The sequence below is a fragment of the Zalophus californianus genome, chromosome 10 (genome assembly GCF_009762305.2).
Source record: "Zalophus californianus isolate mZalCal1 chromosome 10, mZalCal1.pri.v2, whole genome shotgun sequence".
Classification (NCBI taxonomy): Eukaryota; Metazoa; Chordata; class Mammalia; order Carnivora; family Otariidae; genus Zalophus; species Zalophus californianus.
Genome location: NC_045604.1, coordinates 15,113,048 through 15,125,374, shown reverse-complemented (window position 1 = coordinate 15,125,374; position 12,327 = coordinate 15,113,048). Strand labels below are relative to the sequence as shown.

General features: G+C 40.1%; 1 protein-coding gene and 1 non-coding gene across 5 annotated transcripts in view; one reads left to right on the top strand and one right to left on the bottom strand.

The window, feature by feature from the left end:
- Window positions 1–12,327, bottom strand: part of ESRRG (estrogen related receptor gamma) — a 615,169-nt gene that overhangs the window by 309,052 nt on the left and 293,790 nt on the right. The gene's annotated exons all lie outside the window — the stretch shown is intronic.
- On the top strand, window positions 8,932–9,036 carry LOC113933756. The gene has a single exon (XR_003523460.1). It is a non-coding gene; the product is annotated as a U6 spliceosomal RNA (small nuclear RNA).

The following is a 12,327-nucleotide window of genomic DNA, read 5'->3' as shown; positions in this document are numbered from 1 at the left end:
TGTTTCTTAAATTCCACATATCAGTGAGATTATATGATAATTGTCTTTCTATGATTGCCAGATCTTTTTTTGACCAACACTGAGTCCCATTTGGGAGGTCATGTAACTCCTCAGGTGGCTTCTCTGTAAAATGGGGACATAGGAAAACCTGTCCCTCCCAGGGATGTCCTAGTGAAGCTCACACAAGTTGATATGGATGAAACTGTCCGTAAATGCTTCAGCACTATACACATACAACGGTTATCATTATTTACCTGGGTTTATACCACAAAGTCCGGCTTACGGAGGGAGAAAATCATTCAGTAAACATGCTCACTCCCTAAGGGAAGAATTCTTACCACTCTTGCGAATTTGAGGAATAGTATCTCAGTTGCATTAACTGGTGTTTATTAATGTATTATGAACCTCTGCCGTGGCATCTGATTCACAATAAAGAGATTAAGCAGACTAATTTGTCATTTATTTTCCAATGCCTGCTTTCCTGCCCACAGCACCACTAATATCCCAGGAGCTCCTCAACCCAATTATTTCCCATTTTTGCATTACTTGCTGAAAGTAGTGCTAATGTGCCCAAAAGGCTTTGCTCCTTGGTGATGGGAAAAAACAAAACAAAAAACCAAAAAACAAAACAACAGCAAAAAAGCTCCTGCTTTGCCCACCACAATACTGTTGTCATTTGGGGAGAAGAAACACCCCCAGACCACTGGGCCATATATAGCCATCAAACCAAATTAGCAGCCTGACTGCACTGTGGACATGAGCTGCAGACCTGTGCTTATTCAGTATTTGGTTTGGGGGTGGATGGAAATTCCATCTGTAGAATGAATTTCACAACCTAGAGAAAGCTGAATTATACTATGCCTGTATACACAGTTTTGTTTGCTTGTTTGGGGAACTGTGTGTCAAAATCACTCAAGTAACTGGCAGATTCAACTTTTTTTCTTCTCAAAAAATTAATAACCAGTTGTTTAGCTAACTCCAAATATTAATTTGCAAACTAATTTGTGAATGTAGACACAACTCATTATTAATAGAAGAAGCATAAAGATTCCTCATTGCCTATGCTTTTTAATCCAGCCTCATAAATGGTTTTCAACCTTCCCATGTAATATTTCTGCTACTTTCTTCAGTCTTTTTCACTTTGAAAATGTGCTTTTTGCTTATCCCAGGAGTTTCTGTATTGCTTAAGGCAAAATACTCCAGCGCACGTTCACAACTATGAACTGTAAACATTTCTCTACCTTATTCTGCCCAAGGCACAGAGCCCGTTTAAGCGCCTGTGGATAGTTTCAGAAGCATACAAGACTCCACAGTTACCAAAAATAATTATTTTCTAAAACTTTCCAATTTTCCCAACAACATAAAACTTATATTTTAAAAATCTGATAATTTTAGCTGTGGGGAGATACTGGAAACAAACTGTGTGTGTGTGTGTGTGTGTGTGTGTGTACGTATTTACTTCAAATACAATTAGCTTCAAGCATGACATACAATAGATTAAGTTCATCTCTATAAGGTTATTTCTTACCATTATTTTCTTAAATCCTCCCCCCTCACCCACCCACCCCCGCCACTCCTTGCTTTAATCAAGGATAGGAACGTTAAGGGCTTGATGCAGGGAAGAGGCATAGATTGGTGGTTAGCATAATAGCATGAAAGCCAGGAAACACGAATTCTATTCCTGGCCAAGTGGTCTTAGGTGAGCTAATGATTTACAGCCTCAGTTTCTCCATATATAAAAGGAAAGTGTTACACATCCCGCAAATGAGACCTTCACAAATGGTAATATTGTTGAATGCTGACTATGTGCCAGGCACTGAGCTAAGCACTTTAAAAGGATTATTTTATTTAATCCTTGGAAGTAGATAATATTGTTATCCCAATTTTACAAATGAGGTGCCTGAGGTATGAAGGCACAAAGTAAATGGTCCAGGGTTGCACAGACGGGAAATGCCAAGGCTGACTTCTAAGCCATGGGCCACTCCGCTCTCTACTTTGCTCCTTTCAGCATCTTTGGAAAGCGCTTCGAGGAATGGCATAGACCACATATCCAATCCAGAAATTTTCCAGACTAAGGGTCCAGATTTTTCTCTCTTCTCTTGGGGGTCCTGTGGCTATGCTCCCAAATGCACACACACTAGGCCACTCCCGCCACCTGCCCTGGGAGCAGGACCCCTCTGGCTCAGGCCTCCCTGGCTGCGCTGCACCTGGGTGCCCCTCCCCCCACCCAGCGGCAGTTGCGACACAGCGCAGCTTGATCTGCCAACTGAACCCAGGACATGCGGTCTGGTTGGGCACAGCTGGTGGCAGGAGGCTCAGATTTCTGATGCACTGAACACCATGGAGCAGCCCTGTCACACGACCATTATGAAATCACATGCTCGATGCTGATTTTTCTAGCAGAAGGGTGTGGACTATTTAAAACTTTCCTCCCGCAACCCGCCCCCCTACCCCCGCCCAGCCGGGGGTCAAGTTCAGCTTGGGGAATATTGGCCATATGTCATTTGCCGTCATTATTTTCTTTGCAAAATGAGTAACACACACACAAAAACTGGCTGGCAGAGGACAATTTCTGCAATTGCTGACAGCATGTGTACCAAATGGCAGACTTGCAAAGTGTAAAAGAACGACACCAGGCCTCTCTGCTCCAACCTGGTGTTTGCAGGAAGAGAAAGCCCAAACTTAACCCACACGGAGGCTAAGGGAATGCCTCTTTCACTATGAGGATTCATCTTAGGTATCAGAGCTAACTTGCCAGAGCAGAAGCAAAGGTTTAAAAGGTCTCACCATGGAATATCTTTGGGGTGCTGTCTGAAATATGGTTTTAAAATATACCACACTGCTGAGGATTCATTGGAAACAGTGGTCACTTAACACATTTCCTAACTGTGAAATTAATAAGAGCTGTCAATCTTCACATTTCATGATTTGGGTTAAGCAGTGAAACAGTAAAAACCGTCTTTTGTGTGTAAGCCAAAAATAAATAAGGAATACTACATTAAAGGAAACAAAAATGTCCTGATACTTTAAAGTATCTGGAATAAGGGTGCAATTGGTGAACTTCCCCGAAATTCAAGAGGGTTTGCATGCAATTGTTAGATCAGTATCTGCACGATTAAAAGAACTAAACTGGGTTAAGAAAAGCCTGATATCCACTAAAACCTAATTGGAAGGAAGAGAAAAAAAAGAATTATAGGTATGACTTTTAAGATGTTTTGAAAAACTTCTCCCTATAAAGAGGCCTTTTAAAGAGGGCAAACACTGAAGATTTGCTAATAAAGAAAGGATATCTTTCCACCAAAGAAGTCATTAACACACTGTGGGGCGTCGATCAAGGCTTAGGGAAAACATTTTTTGGTCTTTTTATGTTTAGATATTCTCTTTACAAAACACTGCTTCCTTTGGTTAAAAAATCAAAATTAAATTTAAACAATTTCATAGCAAAGCATCACACAGTGCAAACTGTTTTTACTAAAGAAAAAAAAAAAACAATAAAAAACCCAGGAGCTTAGTGCGTCAATATAATAGGAACAAACTTCCTTAAAAGAAGGAATACTTTGGGAAAACCTGCCCTGGACACATATTGACTGATTGGACGTTGTGACAGACCCTACAAAACTAACTCTTCTCCTTCTTATAAATATTGAAAAAAACACCAACAGATGCAAATGAACTCCTGAACTCAATCCTTGGTCTTTAAAATGTATTTCAATAGAATAGCCAATGTATCATCTAAGTATGAAGAAGATGTACAGTAATAGCATTCTGAAAAACGAATTAAGAACACGTTGTCATCAACTCCAGCAAAAATAATAAAGGTAGAAAAGATTAAGAGGCAAGCATATCTTTCAGAATTGTAAAATGGGTTTATAGGTCTTCTAATAACAACTTTTACTCAAACCTTACATAAATAGGCTTAGATGATACAAATATTATGTGGGCTGTGTGGACACTCCCAGGTTCCTAATCATGTTTAGGGATTACTTGATAGAACAGAGACATTTCATTCCAATTGGGCTGGGGGATTACAGCAAAGAAACATCTAATATTCCATTTTTTAATTTCATGCATTTTTTATTTACCTTTAATGATGCTGTATATATTCATCATCCTGAAATATTAAAACAGTATGAAAAAAGTAATAAATTGGTGGAAAATTTAGGGAATAGGAATGCAACAGCACGCAAATCATACACTATCAAGTGCTTGATACACATTTAAAATTACTGCCTACTACGGCAAAGCCAAATTCCTAGCAGATTTCTGAAGCACAAAGTCACAATAAGAAGATCAGCAGAACAGACTGAAATAATAGAATATTCATCCCTCTAATCCATATGCAATTCTTTAGGGCTTTTTTTTTTTTAACAATGCATATGAGGTCTGACTGTATTCAGGATTTAAATAAGTTGTCTCTCTCCTTCCTGCTCCTCTCTATTTTTATGTAAAAAAAATGTATATACAGTTATCATTTCTGCACTGTTGCACCAACGAAGACAAGGTTAGCACATTTTCTCACACCTCAAATGAAACAAAGGCATTTTTAAACAACAAAAGTGTTAGAAGAAATACTGATTACTCAGCCCACTAAAGCCTCCTGAAACAGCTTTTTGGGAAGAAGGAAAGTTGGTGTCATTCATGGGGGGAATGAAGTGATGCTTTTGTCCTTTAATTACCAATTAATGGATTGATAAAATGTTACATTTAAATACCGACAAGAAATGCTAACGGCATTTCATCGTTGCTCATTCACCTTCCCTTGCAGAGAGATGAGACTGTCTACTGGGCATTAATAAATATTGTAACAAGGAATAGAAAATCACAGAGGCAGAAGCCTCTGTCACCTGGCTTGGCATGAACATTTCTGGGAGAGCCCCTGGAAGTCTGAGAGAGGGCAGGACACACTGGACATGCGATGTCCCTCACTAAGATCCACAGGCAGATGCCTCACAGCCCGTGTTCTAACTGCCCCATGTTCACAGCAGTCATCCTGCAGCAGGAATGGTGTTTTTTCAATAATTTTCTTTCGATTTCTTTGTATATTCTCATTTATTTTTCTTTAATGGACACTTACTACCTTATAACGAGGAAAACCAAGAAAACAGAAACTACTTAAAACGCTACCTATTCCTTAAAGTCTCACACATATATACTTCTTTAAGAGGCTTTCTTCCATTCACCCAAAAGAATGGTCCCTCCTTTTTTTTTTCCTAAAGATTTTATTTTCAAGGATTCTCTGCACCTTGCATGGGGCTCAAACTCAACCCCATGATCAAAAGTTGCATGCTCCACTGACAGAGCCAGCCAGGCGCCAACCCCCCCCCCCCCCGTCCCTCCTTTATGCTAATGTTGCTAGTAAATTTCTCATGCCCAAATCATATTCTGTCTCATGGTATGGTCCTTTGCCTTATAAGCATGACTTTTATAAGATTAAGTCCCTTCAGGACAAAGGCTGGGCCTTCTTTTCTATTATTTTCTCTCTTCTAGTACTCATCATGACTCTTACCACCTAATGGGCATTTAATAATTTGTTGTTGTTGTTGAATTGATTAAAACTAGTTTTATTAAGTGTTTTTATTTCTGTTATACTCACTGTTTTTCAGCTCACTACTCCACTTAGACAATTCTGCCAATTGTAGATGCGCTTAGTTACCATGAATGACATGAAATACAGAGATGTAACACCTTCTAGAAAATCAGTTGGAGGGGGACTTGCATGCCCTACCACTTCAAACACTGACCCGAACAGAAAAGGCGGTGTGCAGCTCTGCAGAAAAATGAAAACAGTTACAGGATGTGGAGCAGAGACAAACAATAAAAGGTTAGAAATAAAAGTTCCCATTTTCACCAAACAATAGCAAAATGTATAGGAGATGATGGGGGTATGTGGCAGAGAGAAGAAAAGAGTTCTTCGTTCCACCTAGGAGAGAGAAATAGGAGTTTCTTTGGGGGAAGAGATGCAGCTACACCCAAATTTAATAAGTATAAAAGCACAGCCTGGTAAAACTTTAATTGAGAAGAAAAGCCTTAAGGAAATTCTCACATTCCAGACTACAGCTCTTAAAATCCTTTGCCAACCCCTCTCTGCCATTTGCCTGGTAGTCACACGTCACCATTTCTCTCTAGCTCTCATGATACATTCCAGAGTCAAGATAAGCTGAGAATCCATCCGATTTTAATCCAGTTCCTTCCTGACGTTTTATAGCTTATTCTTTCATTCCTCTTGAAAGACATTAAAACACTTGAGGGGCAAGATATTCAAAAGATGGAGTGATGAATGCAAGAGGAAAAGAGAAGAAAGAACTTGTTAAAGCTGATGTAAACTGCAGGAGAAAAACCAAAGCTAATGTCTTCTTATTCCCTCTCTGTCTTATGTCAGAACAAACTGCCTTCAATTCTAAAGATGACATGAAGACCATCTTTTTTTTTTTCCAGTTCGAGTTCCTATTCCAGTAAGCCTTTGGACTCTAGGCAATCATTCAGGAATTCAGGAGTGTTCTCAAGTTCTTGTGTGAACCAAGATGTGTCAGTCTACAGCAGGTGTTTCAGTTGCTCTGAGATTCTCTGCCGAGTACACCCAGCATTTGGCTCAAACTTCTTCCAGACAATACATGGTTTTGCAATTAGCCACCCAGACTTGTTAGGGTTAATAAATTACCTGATATTTATAACTGGTGACAAGAGAACAAGGTGTCACAGATGAGGGGGCAGAGAAAGTGATATGATTTTGCTAATTTAAAATTCGAAGCCAAGTGCCAACTCCATTCATGACAGCTTGTCTTCCCTTTCCTTTCCAAGTATTCCTTTCCTTGTCTACAGGTTCTCTCCTTAGGATTTCAGGAACTCTGCTTTCCCTACCTTTGAGGGTGAGCAGGTTAGGAGTTCTAACTGTGTGTGGCACAAACATATCCATCTTTGGAAACTCTGGCATAATAAGTCACAGGATATCAGACTGGGATCATTTTACTTTCTCTATAAAGATGGAGATGTATTTTTTTTAGAGTTGTTTGAGGTGACATTATTTGATAGTGAATTTCAACCTATGCCACGTTTCTAAAATCGAGTTTCCTTATGAAATAATGATACTCTCTAAAAGTCTAAATGGATGGCAAATTATATAAAATAACTAACACTTGGAGGAAACCAATTTTTGACAAACCCAACTAAAATCACCTCAAGTGTAAAAAAAAGATGATGAATAACAATAGAAAATTTATCACTTGAAAACAAAGAATGGTATCAAGGTTGTAACTGTACTTCTTGGCAAAACGCTCACACATTAATAAATTTAAAGAAAGAGAGATTGTGGGTCGCCTGGGTGGCTCAGTGGTTAAGCATCTGCCTTCGGCTCAGGTCATGATCCCAGGGTCCTGGGATTGAGTTCCCACATTGGGTTCCCTGCTCAGCGGGGAGTCTGCTTCTCCCTCTCCGTTTGGCCCTCCCCCTGCTCCTGCTCTCTCTCTCTCTTTCTTTCTCTCAAGTAAATAAATAAAATCTTAAAAAGAAAGAGAGATTGTACTGAAAATAGTAAATATTTTTTTCCCAGTCCTTCCCTCTTCAGCCAATCAAACCCACTGGCGCACATGTACTTGTTTAACAAAGTGAATTACGCAGGTGTGTGGAAGGCTTATCTTTAAGTCATCAAGGATTTATGCTACTCCTTAGGCTTGGGCCGCTTCCGGGTATCATGGATTATCACTGTGTTCGTTCCTTCATTTGTTTATATAAATGGGTCAATGGCTGTTGAAACACTTCAGAGCACTTAACTAAAGCAAACAAAGCTCTTGAACTTTAAATATCCAAAAAGGAGCTATTGACAAGTAAGACTTGACTTAGCAAATCTCAGTATCATTTGGAACCTTAATACAATCTTCCAGATCTACAAAGAAGGCACACAACCCAGACATTTATCTTAACTTGGGCTCCACATAGAAGATACTATCCTGATTTGAGACCAACTTTAAAATATGATGCTGCCATCTAGTAGTTTTGCTTGCTTTCTTTAATTGTTGCTGAGACCGAAGATGAGTCTACCCACACAGAGAAGGGAAAGAGGGTCTTGGCTCCTATCCCAGCCTTCTAGCTTTTGGATTCCCTCTCACTCTTCACTCCTTAAACTCAAAGATATTTCAGAGGGAAATCCTGTGATGGGAAACCTAGATTAACATCACAGCACCTGGATCTCTGTCGCAGCACTCCCATTATCTGAACGACTGTGCATAACTCACCATCCTTCCCTGAGAACTATGTCTCTGATCTGTAAGAGGTGGGAACAGGATTGAATGCCAAGGTCCCTTTCAGTTCTACTAGCCAATTATTCCACTATTTAATGTATTTACAATGATGAAATCAATTGTTTGATTTATACTGGTAGCTAGAGAAAGAGGGCCACAGTACTGTTGCATATAAGGTTATATAAACTATTCCCAAACAGTAGCAATGGTTTCTTTGTGTTGTTTCTTTTATGTTTAGAAAGGAACTAATCCTATGTCTCTCTGGTGATTTTTGGAGATGTTAATGTCATGATTGCATCGGGGATGTTGGAGAATCATTCTTTTATCTCCCTCTGGAATTCCGTATCTTACTACAGTTACTTGAATATGGCTTTGCTCTGGTGCTGGGAGGAAAAACACAAAAGAAAACACACTCTTTTTAAGAAATTTGAATCACTTAATCTCATTTCCATTTTCCTTTCCAGGCTGACAAATATGTTGAATTTCAGTTCTTCCCGAACTTTCAGGCTTTCTCATTCAACCGACTGGCTTATCTTCTCACCTGGAATGTTAGAGCGATCAGGTTTCTGGTGGGAATGCAAGCTTTCTTTACAGGGTTCAAGGCATTAGCCTGCAAGAGATTTCCCAGGAAAATGCAAAACTTCTGGCTAGCGGACTGTGATTTCATCACCTATTGTGCAAAAAGCATTGCAGTTGTGATTGCTTCGGCAGCCCATATACTAAAATTGGAATGATACGGAGAAGATTAGCATGGGGCCTACACAAGGATAATGCACAGATGTGTGACACGTTCCAGATCTTTGTCTATGGCCACACCACCCTGAACATCCCGGGTCTCGTCTGATCTGGGAAGCTAAGCAGGGGGGGAAGACTGCCCAGTTATACCCAGGTGCTGTAGGCTTCACACACACACACACACACACACACACACACACACACACACACACACACACACACAAAGTACAAAGCATTAAAGTAATATTCCCAACTTTTGCTACTTATCCACTGCCCCCCATTACAATGACCACGTTCATTTTGTATACACCCTTTACGGGCTCCCAGCTGCAAGACATTTCTCTTCTTTATCCTTTTCCTGATATAACCACATGCACACCTAAGCATGGAGCAAAGTCCAAACCAGCTGGGAAACAAGATTCCTTGCCCCACATTCCTCAAGAACTGCCATTTTAGGGAGCAATGCCAAGGTCTTGTCATGTGCTTCTCTGTGTTTTAAGCTTCTTTTTCTTCTTCCTGTTTTTTATGGTAAATCCTGTATTAGAGTTTGAACAACTGAATGATAAAATGCAGTCTTAGGCACAGATGCTGCAGGGAATAGCTTTTGAAATTCTCCAACATACTAAGGTATAATTGGGTTTTAATGCATTAAATGGCTGAGTAATTTAAATGTTAGGAAAAGAAAACAGTCTTTCCTAGAGTTTATGAAGTGGGAAGCCTATTTCTTATAATGATTAACTGTGAGTCATCATTTCAAACACAAGCATCCGCTCGCGTATGCTCCAGATCAAGGGTGCTGAACGCACACAAAAATTTACCAAACTAGTGTCTTATGCTGATGGCTGCAGCACATTTTATCTGTGAAATGAAGATGGGAAGTAACAAACCAAGCACCATGTTGAATTTGGGGTCTACCTGCCTCACCCTACTCAGAGAAGAATACTGTTTTAAAAGCATATATTCAATGTCTGTCTGCATCTGGTCCTGCTTGAAGACAGAGGTTGTACTGGGATTAGGAGGTCAACAGCCTAGAGAATTTTTCACGGTGGCCAGGAGGCCTAGTCTTGATAACTTGATCCATCTGGCTGCTTCTTACAGAAGCCTCTCTTTATCGTCAGGTTTGGGCCCCACACCATGAAAATCATGAGAGTGATGGTGGGCCCTCATCTGCACTTCATGACCAGCTATGCAGAAAATGTGGGCAAAGTTACCCCTACAGATCAGTTCTGAAAGCTCTGGGCCAAGAGACGAGTCCTTCTTGCACATTCTCCCTGCCCTTTAAGGCAAGGTTTGAACGGAGAAATCCTTGCCCTGAGCCTCAGAAGAACAGTATGTGGGAATGAGCTCCACCACTACTGTTTACATATGTGAATAGTGCTTAGATGTTCTCCTGGTAAAAAGAACACAGAAAAACATGGGTAATAATACCCACACTGAGTTGCTGTAAGTGTCCAATAGGATAATGCAGGCAAAGACACAGTGTAAGGAGCTTTGCAAATGCAATGTTATCATAAGGGAAACAAGGCCTCTGAATTTGCTAGCAATGCTTCAGAGACTGAAAGAAGGAAAAGACAGCCTGAAAATCTGAGATGGTGGATTCCAAGTTATATTGAATGTAACACAAAGAAGCTAATAAAGAATGAGACAAGTCAGTTTGGTTTGTATTGATGCTGGAAGGATGGACAGTCGGTAGAACTTAGCAGCTCTGGGTTCAATCCAGTCTCTGCCCCCAAATAGCTGTGTGATCTCAGTGAGGTTGCATATACTCTAGAAAGCCTTTTAGATAGAGGAAGACTTAAAGTAATATATCTCCTTGGCATCAGCATCCTAACAAGGACCCTCTGGAAACATATTGGTACAGTATCCTCAGACTAGTACTGAAAGGTACATAGTCTTAGGCAGATGAGTCTCCCATTACCAACTGAGCCCCAGATTCTAAAAGAATCCATTAGCTCTTCTGTGGCAAGCCCTTCCCAACCAAGGGAGCCAACCTATTGTCTCAGTTGAAGGGTCAATCCATGTCAATTCTGTAGCATATAGCCGGGAGCATAAACTCCCACTCGAGTTTCTTATATTTCCCTTGCTAACAAAACTAGAGAACAGCAAGATTAACCTAAATATTCCCATATGTTGAGATGTAAAGGGAGAGCAGACAGAGTTACTTTGAATTTAAGCTGAGTGTTAGTTCAAGTCACCATGATCTAAGCAAATGTTAAAGGAAAAAACACACACATGCACAGAGACACACAGACGGTGTGCAATCAGTAAGTCAACGCACATTGGCTAAAGTACAATCTAGTACAACACATTTATCTGGATTTGTAAACAAACAATACAGTGAACTGTAGTATCAGAATCCAATGCGCGGTGCGGAATAACGCATGCTGGCGAACCTACTGACCTTGAGTGGGAAGTCCCCGCTGTGTGATCTGAGCTTGCCGGTTCTATCGAGCGCCATTTACCACTTGGCTCAGGAGTCACGACAGGTGATAAGCAGAGGTTAGTGATAATACTGCTATTATATTATTCGAATATTATTGGCTGTCATGTGAAAATTGCTTTAGAAGCATTTCTCAATTTAATTTCATCCTTATACTATCAAGCTTTTAGGGTGAATATTATTGATCCCATTTTACAGAAAAGGAAACTGAGGGTTTAAGGGACCTCATGTTTCTGAATCCAAAGGTCTCGCTCTTAATTTTAGGCCATACTACATAAATTCCAATCTCAGGTTGGATCCCAGAGTCTTTTTTTTTTTTAATTTTTAATTTTTATTTTTTCAATCTTTTTTAAAGATTTTATTTATTTGAGAGAGAGCAAATGAGGATGAGCAGGGGGAAAGGCAGAGGGAGAGGAAGAAGCAGGCTCCCTGCTGAAGACCCTGAGATCACGACTGGAGCCAAAGGCAGACGCTTAACAGCCTGAGCCACCCAGGTAGCTCTAGATCCCCGAGTCCTCAGTAAAATGATCCTAGATTATGTCTGGTCCTTAATTCAGAAAGGAACTTGAAATTATTCCTTTGTACGTTTCCACAGTTTCATTCTAGAAGGGCTTGGAAAGCTCTGCAATGATCAACTGACCAAGTGGCCATTGGTCAGTATCCTTCAGTATCTACAACGGGGGCAGAATTTTCATGAGAGTGCTTTAAGTTCTCTCGTTCCCAGCTATATCAGAAGGAGACTGGCCCTCACTGCCTGTCACAGATTTTGACATTGAAGTATTGACTGCTTCAAAACTGCAAGAAAAATACAGCTCAGATTTACAGGTTATGATCATAAAAAAACCTTGGAAGAATTATTTATACTAAATGATAATAGTGTAATATTCTGTGGATAAAGGAATTATGGTAATGTTCATT